The sequence below is a fragment of the Schistocerca serialis genome, chromosome 2 (assembly GCF_023864345.2).
Source record: "Schistocerca serialis cubense isolate TAMUIC-IGC-003099 chromosome 2, iqSchSeri2.2, whole genome shotgun sequence".
Taxonomy (NCBI): domain Eukaryota; kingdom Metazoa; phylum Arthropoda; class Insecta; order Orthoptera; family Acrididae; genus Schistocerca; species Schistocerca serialis.
The window spans coordinates 1,084,781,143-1,084,800,639 of NC_064639.1; the positions used below are offsets into that span (position 1 = coordinate 1,084,781,143).

Below are 19,497 nucleotides of genomic sequence, written 5' to 3' on the forward strand. Positions count from 1 at the left end.
GGGCCAAGTACACCCCTGCCAATATGCATGTGCGGAAAGAGTACAGTGTCACAATAACAATGAATGGTGAGTGCACTGTGTTTAAAGATTTGGAGGTCGACACACATGCAACATTATGCCTCCCCACACAATAATACATGGACCACCAAAATATTCATGTTTGACAGTGCTGCTGTGTGCATTATGGGCTCCCACCTATATCCATATGAAGTACATCCAGTATTCTACAAACATGGTCGTTTTGGTGAGACAGGTGTTACTGTATGGGGAGGCATACTGTTCTGTGGGTGTGCTGACCTCCGAATCTTTTAACACCCCAGTCATTACATATGTTACGTACATTATTGTACCTCTCTTCATAAGCATCTTTTCAGGAGTCCATTTGGCCTTGACATCATTTTTGTGAACGACATTACGTGATCACAACAAACTGCACAGGTGGAGCTGCCCTTGGAATGAGATAATATTTGGCCAATGGACTGTGCTGACCGTTCTCCAAACTTCAATTTCATCAAACATGTGAGGGATTTGTAGGGGAGATGTATTGCACTGCATCCACATCTGCCAATGATACCTGCACAGTTGTCAACTGTGCTGGTGGAGGAATGAAGTGCCCTACCATAAGAACTCCTTACCAACCTTAGGGCCAGCATGGGAGCACGTTGCAGAACATGCATTGCCATCTGTGGTAATCATACAGATATATCAGCTTTTGTAATGTCTGGGCACCATTCAAAATGTTGGCGACTTCAGTGTGATTGTTGTTTTAGAATAAAAGCCATTTCTGTTCACCTCGTTGCATATTTCTTTCATTTACCTTCTGCACTATACTGTACCTCTTCTTTCTGTGTGCGGTCCAAATATCATCAAGCTATGTTACTTGACAGTGACATATGATGCGAATGTTACATTTGCCCATAAGCTTTTCACACCACTGTGTATTGTGGGTAACAAGAGGCAGCCAACATAGTGACTACAGTAACCCCAAATGCATGGTGAATACTATTTCGGTAATGAGGGCCAGCTCATATGGTGACTGCTATAACCACAATAATGGTAACTACCACTATCCCAAATGCATGCTGCGTGCTATTGGGAACATGATGGTCTGGTGACATGTTGACTGCCATTCCTCCAAGAATGATGACTACCACTAGCTCAGATGTGTGATTTGGTTACAAATAATCATGAAACCAAGTATTAACAAACTATCCCATTTTATATTTGATTACAGATCAGCATGAAAATTGTAACAGGTTTCGTCATTTTATGCTGCCAAGAAGTGTCAATCAAATCAGGATCTGGATATTGGTATGCCAATCAAAAATTATTGTCTTTTATATTTTACTCTTTTATTACTTTCAGTGCCATAACATACAAAACCTTTACATGCACATAATTAACAATATCAATAATTCTCACATGTTACTAATGATGATGAAAAAAGTAACAATATGCTCCTTAAGAGGTAAGTGATATTAACACGTAAAATGGAAGTCTTTCAAATTCATAATTTCATTCTTGGTATCAGGTGACACATACTGACATTAAACCTAAAGTTCCTGTCCAAAATACATAAAAATATTGACAGTACTTACAGTGTTCAAAAACAAACTGACCAAGTACCATTTTAGGGATGAAGAACATAATATATCATGAAAAATACTGTTGATGTTATTGACTGATGTATATATATGTTTTGATTACTTTTGATTTTGAACCTACCTGCAGTTACCGGGCGAGGTGGCGCAGTGGTTAGACACTGGACTCGCATTCGGGAGGACGACGGTTCAATCCCGTGTCCGGCCATCCTGATTTAGGTTTTCCGTGATTTTCCTAAATCACTCCAGGCAAATGCCAGGATGGTTCCTCTGAAAGGGCACGGCCGAATTCCTTCCCTAAACCGATGAGACCGATGACCACGCTGTCTGGTCTCCTTCCCCAAACAACCAACCAACCAACCTACCTGCAGTTACGTTGTAACATCATGTTCAGCCACCAATGTAAAATTTTATGGCACTTTTGAACAAGAAATCAAATTGAAAAATGGTGGATTTTAATGTGATATTTCTACCTCTGTATTGCTTAAAATTCATATTGTAAAATGCAAGTGTTACTCAGAAATGCACCAAATACATTATGTAAACACTACACAGTTGACAACAATTTCAACTGACCCTAATTACTCCAATAGTAGCAGCCACCATGTCATTACTCAAATGGTATTCATTTTTACATCAACAGAGGTTTTCTGTAGTTTCACAGCAGCATACTGCAGAGCAACTGCATTGAATATGGCAGAAAAGGAAATAATTTGAGTGTAAAATTACAGAGTTACAATTTGTTAAATGCTTATCTGTAACTGAATATCTAATAGGGTAGTTTGTTACAATCTCATTGGGGCTAATTGACACAATGTAATTATGTGCCCTGTGTCACCAAATGTATATTAAATTCACATGCTAAAACTGCAGCTCAGTTGATTATCTCATCAAAGTGTCATGTAGTCTCCACTATGCAACAGCATAACTTATCATTATCAGAAGATGACAAGTGTTTTGTACTGCATGAAGTCGCTACTTTGAAAAATAGTTGAAAGCATAGTACTCCTCTTTTTTTAGCAATATGAATGTTTATAAAATTCATATGTTAAAACTGATGTTCATTATGCTGTTTCATTGAAATGTCACATAGTTTCCATTATGTGTCACTGTAAGTCATCTTTGGCTAGTGTACCTTAACCTGTAAGTCAAATCACTACTGCTACTTACATGCATTGGTATTGTTATTGATCAAGTCTGCATGTGTTTTGTTGAATAATACAGACAATTTTCGGTTTCTTTAAAGCAGTGGTTTCTATCCTTCTCTACCTGGTGCCCCTCATTTAAACCCCAGAATATCTCATGCCACCCAATGTTTATTTATTTTATTTGTTTATTGATTTGCTTCTTTCGAAAAAGTTAACAATAATCTGCAATCCACACCTTAGTAAAAGAGGGTTGTCAGATGTTGAGTAATGTAAAACAATAGTGTCTTAAAGGACTTGGTAGCTAAAATAGACCTTTACATCTTAGTTAAATACCTTATGATATTGTTTCCCTTAAACAACACTTTTGACATCTAACATTTTTGTATGTGTAAAAATTATACAAAAAATTCATGTTATACAAAAAATTCATGTCATGATTGAGAGGATTGACATAGTTTTACCTTAAGCAGCTCCTGAATTCTTTGTTTGGAACTAATTAAAGCATATCTAAGGTCACACTACAGTTTCACTTACCTGCAGTGTTTTGTTCTCATGGTGGCTAGTATCAAGAATCTGGCATCACATAGGTATGTAGGCGGAAACTGAATGGGGACTTTTCAAGCTTCCTTTGCTACTTCCAGATTAAACAGGAAGGAAAATGGCCCAAAATTCTTCCAACCCCATTTGTTGAAATGGTTCCTTAGCACTTGAATCACATTTCAATTCAATTAAATTCTCTTCCATTACGTCAGGAACTGCATGCACATCAGTTGCGAAGGATGTTCATGTTAATTTGTAGTGCCAGTATTCTGAAGACCAATCAAGAAAATAATGGTGGAACTCTCTTTGGATCCATTCCAGGTTTTCACTGGGTCATTACTCTCCATGCATTGATATCGCACTGTTGCATGCCTAGAAGTTCACTAAATCGAGAGAATGACAAAAAACTGGTAATGGGAGAAACCTGACGAAGTTTCTTCAGTAACGTCTTTTCCCAGCCCTTATGGCATCATTGTCGTCGATTATTGTGGTGTTTCTACCTTGTAGTTCCAAATTCAGATTATTCAGGGCTTCAAAGAAGTCTGCAGTGTATGCTAGGGAATATATAAAGCTGTAATAAGTGAGTAAACCATGAAGTGCGGCTTTCCCTTGGACTAGTGTATGAAAGTTTAAAGACTGGTGTTTAGAACTGAGATCATTACATAGGATTCGGAAAAATCTAGTATTCACAGTTCCTCAGTTTATCAACTACACTCCATCCACTTTCAGTGAAGTGTTTAGTTTCGAAGTTAAAGTTTTAGAAGTTAGGTCTTGTCTGTGAATCTTTCAGTGAGATCAGATAAGATTATAATTATTTTCTTTGGCAATACTTAGGAAGCCAGAAGTGAACCTAATATGGCTAGTGCACTATCATTACAAATTCCCATAACTCTGTCGCAAGATAAATAATTTTCAACCAAAAGTTCATTAATGATAGAAAATACTTCAGAACCTTTTCTTGTAGTTTCCAATCTTTTAGAAAATAACAGCTATTCCTTTAGTTTCTTCTCATCCACAAGTGGGCAGTATAGCATGAGGCGACATTATTGAACTGTATCAGTAGAACCATGACACTGCAAGACAAAAAATGGAGACACATTCAGTCTTTTAACTAGCTGTTCTTTCACAATGAAGGCCCTTTTTTATGTTGTACCCCGTTATTTGAAAGATGTTTCTTCTCCAGAAGCAATATGAGATTCTTTGTTTTTCGCTATTAACAAAGAAATTTCATATGATGCTTTAATGTCTTTCTCATTTCCCTGCTGAAATATCCCAGTATAGTCCAGTTTCATGCAATTTAAGGAATTTCTTTTCCAGCAAAAACCATAGGTTGCTAGATGACATTTCACATGCACAGGCCACAGTGAGTCGTTAGTATGACACTATGACACAAAACATGCTGTATGAGTTGGACAACTTCTTTTTCAGTAAATGTGAATCCATACTTATGTATTCTTCATTATACTCTCTCCATTTAGCAGACGTTTTCACTCAACATAGAAAAATAATAGAAGTATTGTTTGCTTCTACAAAATACAACAGGCCTAGAACTGAGTTAAGAATGCAGAGCACAGACTAAAGGATGTGTTGTGTCAGCAATAACTTGATGATGTGTGAAGCGAAGTTGATACTCTCAGCAGCACTAAAAATGCACATGGTAACAGTAACAAGGATATAAAATTTTGACTTGCGTGGCTGCATGTTTCTCGTTTCGTCGTAAGCTGTCTATGTCCCCCTCCCCTATAAATCTCTCACCCCTCCACCCCCCTCTCTCCAGGGCGGCATTCCTACATGTTGAGAATCACTGCTTTAAAGTGTAGCACAGAGAATGAAGTACTGCTGTCAACAAGTTTACGTTAACCAATAAATTAGGTGAGCAGTATAACATGAAACATTTTTGCTGTTATAGATTAACTTAGGTGTGAAAATATTTATTCTTTTTTTAAGTGAGCTACAAAGATCGATGTATTCTCATTCACACGAGCACTTTAGTCTGTAGGTGACATCAGTAGTGCCATGTGTGTTTTATAATGTTATAGAACGTATCTTACACATTTTGGCAGAGAGTTTTTGATTTCTTTAAAGTTATAACAATAATCAAACTTTCGTTATGCTTTGTTAACTGCACCTGTGAGCAAGAGGGATTGTTATTAAAGAAAACCACAATACCTTTTTGCCTCATTATATATTGACGAAAATATTCCATTACACTAGCATCATAAATCAAAAGCCCATTTCCTTTCTCAAATATATTCTAACAATTGCATCTTCTTCCATCTATACATTACACCAACCGAACAGTACAACATTTCAGTCAACACTCAGATCGTCTACTCCCTCACCTAACAGAACAACGATTGCTCTCGACATCCTCTGAACTACTACTGCGCCAGTGGAGGTGGCGGAATAATAATCTTTTGCGCAATCTCTGGCGCTGTGACTCAGTGTAGCCACCTTTCACCAGCAAACATTCTTTTCTCCACCGTTTTCGTATTCATATTCTAAATGTTGAAAACGATTTTTTTGGATTATGTGGTAAGTCTACACTGTTCATCTTTTCAACTATTTCGCTCATATTTTGCGCGTTTGATTTACGAAATTCATAACCTAACATTGACAGGAATATACATTTCACCTTATTCAAGAAAAGAAATAAATCATGTATTAAGACAAATCACACCTGAAGATGGACCCACAGTGCCCGAAATTCATAGTGTACTTAAAGAAACACGAAAAGTTGTGATTTTGCTGCGTTTTTTAATTCATACCTCCATTATATAATAATGATTTTTTGCAGACGATTTAGCAATATCAGCTTGTGACATCAGCACAAAATCAAGTACAACTCTTGAAAGAAACTACAGAGAAAGTGGGTCTCCAGAGATCATTTGAAAAGATTGTAACAAACAAGCACCAAAATTTAAATATATTCGTGAAAATACACAAAAAATGCAATTGAAACTAAGCAAATGAAGTTAAATGCCAAAAGATGGAAGATGCTACCGACTTACCCAAAATATCAATAACAAGAAATTTATCTCCTGGCATACAAGACTGAGACATTACATTACAGTAACTAATCTACAAAGTCTTTATGCATAGGGAATCTGACATTGAAAACATTGAGAAAAAAGAATACAAAATTGTAAGAAAAATTCTAGGCCCAAAACTTGTATACGAACAATACCGACTGAGAAGCAATCAGGAAAACAAACTTCATGCAAACATCCGCTTAGACATCAGAAAAAGGAGATTAATATTCTATGACACATTAAAATAATGTTCCTAGGCAGACTTATAAAGCAAAAAAAAAAAGAATTGTTCAAATGGCTCTGAGCATTATGGGACTTAACATCTGAGGTCATCAGTCCCCTAGAACTGAGAACTACTTAAACTTAACTAACCCAAGGACATCCCACACATCCATACCCAAGGCAGGATTCGAACCTGCGACCGTAGCAGTCGCGTGGTTCCGGACTGAAGCGCCTAGAACCGCTCGGCCACTGCGGCCGGCTATAAAACAAAAGATCGATTTTTTGACAAGGGGAGAAAAGGGAAAACGGGCTCAATGAAATGAGTTTTCAAGATAAAACTGGTGTAAAATTGGGCGGAATTACTCCAGAATAGGTCCATACAGCAAAATCTTCAGGTCCAAACTTCACAACTGACAGGTCTACGAAGAGGAAAAAGGAAAGAAGAAGATTGGGAAAACATAGTTTGAAGAGAGAAAGGAAGCCGACAGGAAGAGAAAGAAAGAAATATGGGCACGAACTAGGGCAAATATCCACCTTTATATACTTTGCTTGGTCGTAATGGGCTTATTCATAAATAACAAAATAAGTAATGACGGAACAGAGAATGAGAATACAGAACTACAACCATATCCCACTAAGTCATGTGATTTCAGAAACCTGTTATGTGTACACAAATTACTATTAAAATCCTCTGGATACGACGTCTGGATTGGCGAATTAGTTATATTAAGGCAGTTACTGAGCTATTATCCTATCTCATTTGTAATGAATAAAGGAAGTGACTTATTTGAATTTTTTAATTGGGTACTTCGTGAGCTTTCTGGCCAGGGCAAGCACTGTATCTTAAACTGAATATTTTCCTAACTCCAATAGTGGAAGGAGATTATATGTGGATTCATCGTTCCACTAGAAATAAATACTCTAAGAAAAGTTTAGAGAAATACCTTGAGAACAGTTTGTAGTCTTTTTTGGAAGAACGAGGAATTGTGAAGGCACCACTATCGCATTTAAAATGCTTAATTAGAATATGGAAGGCACTTCCCCCCGAATTATTCTCCCGTGTGGAATATGGAATTTTCATTTGCAAGAATTCATATTAAATCCCTTGCTCTCGAGTGCCTCAGTTCCTAACCTACCCGAACTTCTGTATGATAACAGCACTCACCGTGTTCGCTGTACGAATCCTCCGCTATATATATTCTTCAACAGGTGCCGTCATTTGACGCATCTCCTGATGGTCTGTTACTCGCGATATAGGACATGACCTATGTCAGAACAGCTAGCCTTTTCTAAACTAGCTGAAATGTGTTGTGTTCACACATTGACGCGTCTTGGGACGATTTGCGTATTGGTGGTCACAGCTTCAGCAGGGAGTGTCCACAGCTGAACTCACCTGACTGGGCTCTCGGGTTCGATAGTCTATGTCTAGCACTAAGATCATGAAGACTTCGATTCGTGTAGACTCTGTTTCACTGCCGAAGTGGTGAGCCAATAGCAGGCATTGATTCCTGTAATTTCCACGCTCTTTAAGATGATTGGATGCCGTTTCTGAACACTGGGCCCTATCTTCAATTTGTTAATCCAGACACTCTGTATAAGTCCTCGAAGTTTGTCACTGGAGTTAAGGTACGCCTCATGCACAACAACCAATGGTGTTGATGCAGTGGTGACAGCGGTTCCCGTCAAATCACCAAAGCTAAGCGCTGTTGCGATTGGCTAACACTTGGATAGGTGGCAATTATAACGCCTCTTCTTCTTGATGATTTGGTTTGATTTGTACTTGGCCTTGGCTAAAACTCGGCTACAGTCGGTAGAGTGTTGAGATCGTTATCAGGTTACGAAGACGACGTTACACAAAATAACAGTGCTGAACCGAAATGTCGACGTGCGTGAGATATTTACTTCACCAAGAATCGTAATTAATCGTTCGTAATCGATGTTTAACTGATTAATGATGAAATATTAATGGTAAAACCAATAGTCACACCCACAACAAATTCCCTACAAGCTGGTCGTAATTTCAAGTAGCTAAGAAATCGTAACAGTGGGCTTGTTACGTGAGTCAAAGATTCTACACAAGCGCCGAGCGCTACAGTCAAATACTATCGCTGCGCGTAATTATTACTCGGGAGTTTCATGTCTGTAATTGATAGAATTTTAAATCACGAATGCACGACTTGGCACGAGAGGGTGTTTTATTGCACAATATCAGTCACTTCCTAACGGAACCTTGAGAAGAAAGCTTTCCCAGGTGTTGGGGGGATTTAAATTATATGCTTCGGACCTATCACTGAAGTTCCATAAACCACTGGCTATTATGAATGAAAATTGTCTATCAGTGTTCGTTGCCTAAATCACTAAGTAATGTTTAGTTCAGTCATGTAGTTAAAAGTTCACTTTATTCTAGTAGGTAAAAGTCCTCCTTTCGAATTCTAATGCCGTGATATCTGAAGTCAGAAGATCGTATTACTGCGTCATGTACGAGCATTCAAATATATGACCTGCTTCGGCTAACTCTGGTAACGTAGTGACAATGCATTGAATTATACTTAGTCATTACTCACGATTCCCAAAGAGTACTCACACGAAGTATTCTTTGTGATCGTTGGTTCTACTTTGCGAATGTTAATTTATGCTAATTTTGCGATTTATTACGATTTTGATTTTAATTTTACTGAAATTTAATCTTTCTTTCGTAGATTGCTAAATTGTCAAGTCTTAGATTCCTGATTTAATTACTTGTTATTGTCCTAATGAAATGAAATGAAATGATTATATGGCATTGTTGCCCGGGAGGCCCCATGCGGGGAAGTTCGGCCGCCGTATCGCACGTCCTTTTTAGTTGACGCCACTTCGGCGACTTGCGAGTCAATGATGATGAATTGATGATGATGAACACACAACACCCAGTCATCACGAGGCAGAGAAAATCCCTGACCCCGCCGGGAATCGAACCCGGGACCCCGTGCGCTGGAAGCGAGAACGCTACTGCAAGACCGCGAGCCGCGGACATTGTCCTAATAATAGTGATAAATGGAACTTCGTTCGCTTATTCACTTTTCTGGGAATTTGCGACTTGGGGGGAAATTGCACAGTCCACGTCTTCCGAGGGCTTTTGGCAAGCGGGGTGCACTCAGCTCTTGGGAGGCCAATTGAGGAACTACTTGACTGGGAAGTAACGGCTCCAGTCACGTATGCTGAGAACGGTCGGGAGAGCGGTGTGCTAATAACATGCCCCACCATATCCACATTCAGTGACGCCCATTAGCTGGGGATGACACGGCAGTCGATCAGCACTGTTGGGCCTTCCGAGGCCTGTTTGTTCCGTGTACAACACCAGACTCGTCCAAGAATGCAGCTCTTCCAACCGATGCTATCCCAGCAGATGGCGTCTAACATCTGCACCCTTTGGGCAAGCTGTTGTTGTTGTGGTCTTCAGTCCTGAGACTAGTTTGATGCAGCTCACCATGCTACTCTATCCTGCGCAAGCTTCTTCATCTCCCAGTACCTACTGCAACCTACATCCTTCTGAATCTACTTGGTGTATTCATCTCTTGGTCTCCCTCTACGATTTTTACCCACCACGCTGCCCTCCAATACTAAATTGGTGATCCCTTGATGCCTCAGAACATGTCCTACCAACCGATCCCTTCTTGTAGTCAAGTTGTGCCACAAACTTCTCTTCTCCCCAATCCTATTGAACACCTGCTCATTAGTTATGTGATCTACCCATTTAATCTTCAGCATTCTTCTGTAGCACCACATTTCGAAAGCTTCTATTCTCTTCTTGTCTAAACTGTTCATCAGCCATGTTTCACTTCCATACACGGCAACACTCCATACAAGAAACGACTTCCTGAAACTTAAATCTATACTCGACGGCCGTATTTGTCAGCTGCAAATGGTCCCAGTTCGCGACTGTCAACGATTTCTGGGAGCAGAAGTGAGGATCCAGTCGGTACCGTTAGCGACCCCCGCGGGGTTAGCTGACAATTAACCCGCAGGAGCGACGTCTGACTACTGCTACTGAGGCGGCAAGCGCGTACAGAGCTTCACGTATCGCTGGTGTTTGTGGAAGCAAGTGACTGTCAAAAATGGCTCTGAGCACTATGGGACTTGACTTCTGAGGTCATCAGTCCCCTAGAACTTAAAACTACTTAAACCTAACCAACCTAAGGACACTACACACATCCATGCCCGAGGCAGGATTCGAACCTGCGACCGTAGCGGTCTCGCGGTTCCAGACTGTAGCGCCTAGAACCTCTCTCGGCCACAGCGGCCGGCAGTGACTGCCCCTTATAGGTCTATCAATACATTAAAGCAGTCATTCACGGCTCGTCCATGCGGTATGTTTGCTGGACGGTAACCACTGATCATTTTTATGATACTCGACGGAGTACCGGTACCGTCCAACGCGAATCCGCTGGACCGGTGAGGCGGTGCCAGCAGATGGTGACCCGTCGCAGCAGCCGTGGCCCGGTCGCAGCTCGACCCGGCTGTTTGCGCCGCCACAAACAACGCGCCCGCGCACTGTGCACCTCCCACCAGCCGCCGGCTTTCAGCAAATTAATAAATGTTATCGCAGCGCGCGGCCACCATCGACAGCCGCAGCAGCGTACCGTCATAAATTTTCTCTCTGTATTTATAATCTCGCGTTACAGATACGCAATTTCCAGAATTATGTACACAATTGGGGGCGAGGGACGGCTCGACAAACAGTGAACACATGTATCAGAGCTTCTCCGTTCTCACGCCAGTCATAGAAACGCGTTGCAGGTTGCACACTATCGCTTAGTAGCAGAGGTCCACATGTGACACCACTCGTGTGGACAATTTGCGGTGTTGCAGAATCACACATGTCGATTGGTGCACAGTAGTAGCAGTGAATCCAAAACAATGATACAATGAATAATAGTAATAAAAGGAGTGGTGAACCAGTCTTTGTAGCAAGAAATGAGACTCTCCTATTGCGCATTACAATGTCCTTTTATCGCATGATACTAGAGAGTACGCTCTTTTAATATACAGCGTCTCTCTCCTAACAGTCGTCAGCCATATTTTTCTGATGTTTCGGCAGATCCTTGCAATTATTTTTTGCAAGATGTAGCTGGAGCCGTCCCAAACTAATACTGCTCATCACGTCTCTCATAAAATTATATTGGACCAAATAAGCCCTCGGTCACAAATGTTAAGTCAAAATTGACCTGGTTTCGACGCTACTATGAGCGTCGTCTTCAGAATTAGACTAACTGTACTAAAGCATATTAGGTATATAGTACATTAATAAAATTAAAGTTTGTACTGACTCGAAAAGATGCAGTACTTACAAGTCACATATTAAAAAAGATCCAAGCCGGAAAGGCGACGTCATCAACAGTTGTGAGATGGCGAGCCGCTAAGACTTGTTGCAACCCTTGTTCACAGTATGAGCAGCCCTTAGCTGCTCGCCATCTCACAAGTGTTCATGACGTCGCCTTCCCGGCTTGGATCATTTTTAATATGTGACTTGTAAGTACTGCATCTTTTCGAGTCAGTACAAACTTTAATTTTATTAATGTACTATATACCTAATATGCTTTAGTACAGTTAGTCTAATTCTGAAGACGACGCTCATAGTAGCGTCGAAACCAGGTCAATTTTGACTTAACATTTGTGACCGAGGGCTTATTTGTTCCAATATAATTCTAACACGGTCACTGAACCTTAGCAGCTATGTTCAAAGTTTTATCTCTCATAAAACTCCCAGTGTTGTCGGGAATCGCCGGTTTGCTTCTCATCACAAACTACATTGTTTTCAAACCCTAATTTTAGGTGTTCATCAATAGAGCGGTTCCAGATTAGTGTCATATTCATTTTATCGACGTTTTAGGGGCAGTAAAACACGAATAATAACCAGTACTCTAGCAGTGACTAAGCAGCGCTGCTACTCCATCACGGTAGCAGTCATTGAAGGGTCAGGGCATTGATATCACTGCTGAAGCACTAGTTATCCTTCGTGTTTTACTGTCACTGTTAATATATGTCGATAAAACAATTATTGCACTGTACTAATCTGGGACGTCTTAATCGGATGGGCACGTAACATACCGCTTCAAAAAATCATATTGTTTGCAACAGGAACAAAGAGGCGATTTCCGTTGACACTCGGAGTCGCATGAGAGATGTGATGAGCATTATTTATTTCGCCTGACTCCAGCTACACACTGAAAAAACGAAATTGCAAATAACTTCCGGAACACCAAAGAAAAAGTACCTAATGACGCTTAGAAGAGACATCCTGTACACACAGACTTAATATAGACAAAAGACAAATCATTCATGCATCAATGTATTTGGTCTCATATCTGCTGTGTGCAATGTGGATCAGTCCACACACACGTCACAGCATGATAGTTACGAGAACTGACAAACAAGCATTCTTTAAAAGAGGATACATTGAAAAGGACTGAAAGTGTACGTTCTATTTTGGGCACTGATCAATGTTTCACTTTGGGGACATACTTACGAGTAAACGCTAATCGACACAGGGAACGAGTGCTGATGGAAAAATGAATCTGTCGAATAGGTACTTTGCTTCAACTCACTGAAGTTGAAGCGTTTGTTCAAGTTTCTCCTTGCATGTTCCTCCTGTACAGAGGAAGCAAAAGCTGTCGTATAATCACAATCTACAATACAAAACTACCATGATTCTGTAGCAATGAGCTTCCTTCCGTAGTTCTCGTCGATCTCAGATCCAGATCACACAGAGCGTTATTAAGGAAGGTGAGACTAACATAGCGACCGGGTCACGGTACGAGAAATATTGCCACATGTAAATGTATCGGTAATGTAAACTGGCATAAGAAAATTAAACAAATAAAACCAAGTCGTACATATTCCATTGGACATTAAGGCAAAGTGTACACTTTATCCGTAACTGCAGGCCAGGAAAATGTAACTACTAACTTAAATTGGACAATATTAACCATAACCATTCATTAATTTTAATACTTGTTTATTAAAGTAAATAGCAACATACCGATTTCGACTTCCTCAAGCTCTTCTTTAGGTGCGATATATACTTCCATTACAAACGTTTTCTGATAGTTATGGCGCAGTTTTATATTAATATACGTCCAGTGTTCGATTTCACCTGCAATTGAGAGCGAGTGGAATTATGATGGTAATTCGCGAAAAACTGACATTATGAAATTAGATACAAATAGCATACTCAAGTCTAATCAAATCAATATCTGTCAGTCATCTGTTGGTAATAACCACTGAAAACGTATTATATATTATGCTGAAAGGAGAGAAGTGCTGAACGTCCTTTGAAAATATGACTCTTCATTCACAGTGAAGGTGCACAAGGTACCATTATTTTGTCCTGGCTGAAGTGGAATGGGTTATTCACAATAATTTTCAACGATGTTTCCAGTACACTTAACTTCCTATAATTAAATATGAGTAGTGTTAGCTTACACCTAATATTACATCTGTTTTAATCTCTATAATTTACAATTTGTACAGTTTAAGCTGCTCTCTGTATTTTGTTTCTGTCTTAAATTTAGCTCAACATTAAAGAACCTAATTTGAACTTAGCTGATTGAATGCAGGTTGACTTTGAATTTAATGCGCAACAGAAGTATAACATTTATGTGGCCATAATTAAAATTTACAGTTACCTCGCGTCTTGACGACATATTTGCAGATTTCTCGAAAGCGCAACAGCAAACAGCAGGCAGGAAGCGGCTAAGCTAAATTTTTGTTTCTAAATTCATATTCGATCTGTTACATGTGGGAATGCGTAATGATAAACACTGGAGTGGGGAGAGTAACTACTCCTATGGGATGATATTGCAAGACAACGATCTTAGAATGAAATATATATTCAAAAGACAGAATAAAAGTTCGCGTGATCTTCACACATAACAATGGTTTGAACAATAACAAGGTTAATGTGAAGAATGACTTGAAAAAAAGAGTACAAAGTTAACAGAGAATTTCTATGAAAATGAAACAGCTTAATAAATTAACATGCAAATCCTTGACTCAGGTATGTGGGATGGTCTTTTTCTCACCTCTGAACAAGTTAACTAGCTGACAATAATCATTCCTAACTCCGCAAACTCCTTCTCTTCAAAAATAATGACATTATTCAAAATTTATATTTCTTTCATTTTTCAATGTACTCGTCATACTCATTTTTGCTTCCTTTCTTCATCTAACAGATACAATCACAAATCCACACAGCGCTACCAAATACGTCCATCATCTACCACACTTCGACAAATCAGACTGTGCAGAGGCAAATACTGTGCCACGACAAGACCAAAGATTGTTTAACAGTCAAGTAACTTGCTTACTCTCTCTGACGTGGACGTCGATGACACACAAAAGCCAAAATAACATGACCATCTTACATATGAGTTCGAAATGGTTTAACAATAACTCTTTGTATTAACCGTCCTTAGCTTCGACTTTCTGCCCCTCTTATGTACTTTGACACAATTGTTTTAATGTTGACTATTTACTACAAATGTGACTGTGTGACTAATTTTAAATGCCGGCTGGTGTGGCCGAGCGGTTCTAGGCGCTACAGTCTGGAACCGCGTGATCGCTACGGTCGCAGGTTCGAATCCTGCCTTGGGCATGGATGTGTGTCATGTCCTTAGGTTAGTTAGGTTTATGTAGTTCTAAGTTCTAGGGGACTGATGACCTTAGAAGTTAAGTTCCATAGTGCTCAGTGCCATTGGAACCATTTGCACCAATTTTAAATTTTATTGTGAATAGTTCCACTACAGTGAAACAAATCGCAAACGCAAACTAATATAGACATTCAAATGCCGATGCATAGCTTGCATGATTTAAAACGATTCGGTGTGAAAAGAAAGGTTTTATAACGTATACACAACTCGCTACACAAGCTTCACATATTTCTACATCCATTATGCCGTCGTTTAGTGAGATACTACGTCCCAGAATGACCGTAATTAAACTCGCTCTTTATCAAAGATGCAATGGACGATTAATAAAAGTATATAAATGGAAAACAATATATAAACTATCAAAGCCTGGCGGAATTAAATGTGTGTCCTGCCAGTGAAATGAACTACTGAAAGCTCGAACTGTTATGACTCGATTGACCCGAAGGATAAATGATAACAACTATGACAGATTGTGGCTTATTTCGTTAAATTTACTCACGTTAAGTGTTTACATTAACATAAAAGCGTTATGTAGTTCAAATGTTTTCACGATAGAAATGATCTGATTGAGGCCACATCTCGACAAACTCTTTGAAAGCGCCAACAATGACTTGAGGAGTATTATATTTTATATCCGATTGCTTCTTTCCAACGAACTTCAAAAGCACCTCTGTTTTCTGTTATTTAAATGCCACTGTAGCACATGGTAGAGCAGTGCCATTGTTGTAGGGCTGTAATTGAAATCAGTAACAGTAGGATTGGTGTACATAAATAACACGGTGACAGTGTCATGATGAAAAAGGCTGTCATGAGATGAAAAAGCAAAAATTGGTACGCGCAAGGAATTGGGACTATTTAATCATCAAATCGCCAAGAAGTTGAATCGTCCAAGTACAGTGATCGATAATTTCGTTAGGCTGGACGCACGAGATGAATAAAACATAAAATGTAGGCCAAGCAGAAAATTACTTGGGCATCGCAACGGTTCCTTTTGCTGATTAACAGTTGTCAGTAATTGCCAGATGTGTACGACAAATTTTGTCAAATGACAAACATCTTGCGTTCAAAAAACGACCGCAGAAACCTGCTTTAACACCCGAACATAAATAAGATAGATTGAAATTTGCCTGAAGTCTTGTCTGATGGACTTCAGAATGGGACAAAGTGATCTTCAGTGATGAGAATAGAGCTTGATTTTGAAGGGCCGGATGTATTTTAGTATTTCGCATGATCTGAGGACAGCGCAGCAGGTAAGAATGAGCAGAAATTTTAGTGGTGGAAGTATTATGATTTGGGCAGCCTTCTGCGCTAAAGGTAAATCATGTATTGTTACTACGAACTCTGACATGTACACTGAGATACTAGAAGGAGAGTTTGTTATATGTATAAGGAACTCGGGAACGAAAGTCTAATGTTTTAACAAGATCATGCATCTGTATATGTTTCTGCTACAACCAAAAGTTATTTGAAGATAGAGATATTAAACTTCTGCGTTTGCCTGCACGTATCCCAGATATGAACTCTGTGGAAGACTGTTGTGGAATACTTGCAAGCCATATTTATCGCAATAGAAGGCAATTTTGGGCCGTATGTGAACTGAAAAAGTGTGATTCGAGTAGAGTGGGCGACAATTTCACTGCACAACCCTAACAAAATCAATGTGGAAGAAAATTTTTGAGGTAATTAGAAGGAACAGAGGTTGGATAACGCAATAACACAACAGGACAGTGAGCGCTTTTATAGCAGTTTCCACTGAGGAAAAGCCAACGCCTTGTTTTGTCACGCGTGTTATGAAATAAGATATGTAATTACATCATTATTGTTTATGTTTTACATGTATCTGCTACTTTCACAATAAATTCGATACAGTACGCTACAGACATTGTACTACTATTTTCGTAGGAACCCTATCTTTATACCCATTTCCACTGTTGCACTACTTTTTTCGTGTCAGGAGGAGCGAAACTGTTTGAATTCTACAGTAGAATGAAGCAGCGATCAATGTTCAAAGAAAGGAATGCCTGGAAAGAGTAAAAACCAATACTAGCGACGAACAGGAGGGTGAAGTAGACCAGTAAAACACCAGATGAAAATGTGAGTCCGTGCCACAAGGAAGTTATTGTTTACGGAGATGCCCCAGCATCTACATTTGCCCAGCTCCCCCGTATAATATATTCAAGATCCATGATGACCTTGGCTCCAACAAGGTGCTTAACAAAAAGCAGCGACGAGGCTGTCCTCTATCCACAAGAGCACGCGACAGACAAACGCCTAAGGAGCACTTGGAAAATATTGCACGCCATGAGTAAAATACGAAACAAACAGAAAGACAGTGTATGCAAGTGAAGTACTCATTATGGCGGGACAAAAGATAACAAGACACAGGCATCCACTAAGCAAGCTCAGCCGGCCGTCTTTGGAGCTGGAAAGAACCCTGTATCGGTTCACTTCCCTGAGAAATTTCAAACGGTAACAATGATACGTTGGTAAATAAACAGAAAAGGAAGCGAAGGATGGTGGGTGTTTTTACATTTCGTCGACGACTAGAACTGTAAGCGATTGAAAACAATTTTCAACGTTCCAATGGTTCCCTCTGCGTTTTGCCTTATAAGTCAAAGGACACAGATATGAATCATATTTTAACGTTCAGTATGCTTCGTAGCATATTAAAGGAAGTTATTATACATTTTTCTTATATACATATCAGATTTGACCGTAATCTAGCGCTTACGATACGGATTCTGTCGTGCGATACTTCTTTTTTAAAAGATGTGTACGTAATCTCACATACTTTTAATCTCAGATTTCAATAACTCATAATATAGCCTCAGAGACGGTTACTATGCTGAAGTACAAGTTCTTTTAACTGTGTTAGTACTACAGTATTTCGTATGTTGCTGTGAAATATTTAATTTCACACATAAATAAAATCAGCGAACAAATTTCTTGACAAAAGTTTTGTACTCAAGAAATTTAATTACACGTTCTTCCGAGATCAGCTTTCTTTGCTGTAAACCATTAAATAGATTCGTAATGACCAAACATTTTTATGTTGCGCCAGATTGGGTACGAAGTGCTATATTTTGTTAAGCAGCGTCGTAGTTTTCTTTGTCAGTTTATGATGAAAGTTATTTGGAAAGGCTATCTCTGATCTTCTCATTATTATGAAAAATATCATTTTATTAGTAGTTTTCCTTTAAAACCATTTCTCCCATCCGCTTAATATTTTGCAGCTGTAAAAGCACATTTTCTTTCCTTTGTATCTTTATTCCTTCGAATGTAACAAAGCAGCTAATGAAGTCAAAAATTCTTGATAAGTACTAAATATAACACTCACAGGCAAGGTGTCGTCAGAACACAAAGCGTAACTTTATTTCAGTAACATATAAAACACCTATGTAACTGAGTGTCCGGCCAAGTATACTTTTTCTTATCACCATAAATATTTACCTTATTTTAACACAACTGAACACAAAATACTAAGCACTTCCGCCACTTGCATGCTAATCAAAAATTAAGAAACGTTTACCGTTACAGACTTAAGGTTCTAACTACTATCTTTTCCCTTAAGACAAAGTTTGCTTCGTTGCCATAGATAATTTAGGACCGAAAATGAGATTTGTACATCTTTAATAACTCTGTGCTGCATACCCTTACATATGCACAGCTACTTGTAGTAATGAGCCACAACTCTAAACTTCTGTTCATCACCAGCGTCGTCTATAGGCAACTCTTGAAAACAGCGAGACTCAAAGAATATTGACTTCTGTTCTATGCATCGTATTAAATCATTAACGATGGTGGCATCTGTCCAGCTTTTGGTGGCATACTTGCTGGCCATTTCTCGACGTACCGGTAACATCAGATCGCTTCGCTTTAGTCAGTTGGTCAGTTTCTTCCACGCTTCTAAATGGTCGCTTTCGCCAACGGATAGCTCTGTTCCCGCTCAGGAAGCGAAGTTCTCAAGTAACGAGTAACCATCCTACTCACGTTAGTGGCGGTTGCTTTGTAATGCTGCACCCTTCATGGAATTCGATGAGAAAGAAAAAATACTTAGTCCAGTTGTATCTTTCATTACAAATACTGTTTCTATACAAAAGATACTGTGGCAACGGCCTTGCCGCAGTGGATACACCGGCTCCCGTGAGATCGTCGAAGTTAAGCGCTGTCGGGCGTGGTCGGCAATTGGATGGGTGACCATCCAGGCCACCATGCGCTGTTGCCATTTTTCGGGGTGCACTCAGCCTCGTGATGCCAATTGAGGAGC

General features: G+C 39.4%; 1 long non-coding RNA gene and 1 pseudogene across 2 annotated transcripts in view; both read left to right on the forward strand.

Annotated features, from left to right (window-relative positions):
• The window catches only part of LOC126456700 (uncharacterized), a 447,971-nt gene that overhangs the window by 289,654 nt on the left and 138,820 nt on the right, over positions 1-19,497 (forward strand). The window lies entirely within an intron of this gene.
• Positions 19,338-19,455, forward strand: LOC126459220 (5S ribosomal RNA; annotated as a pseudogene).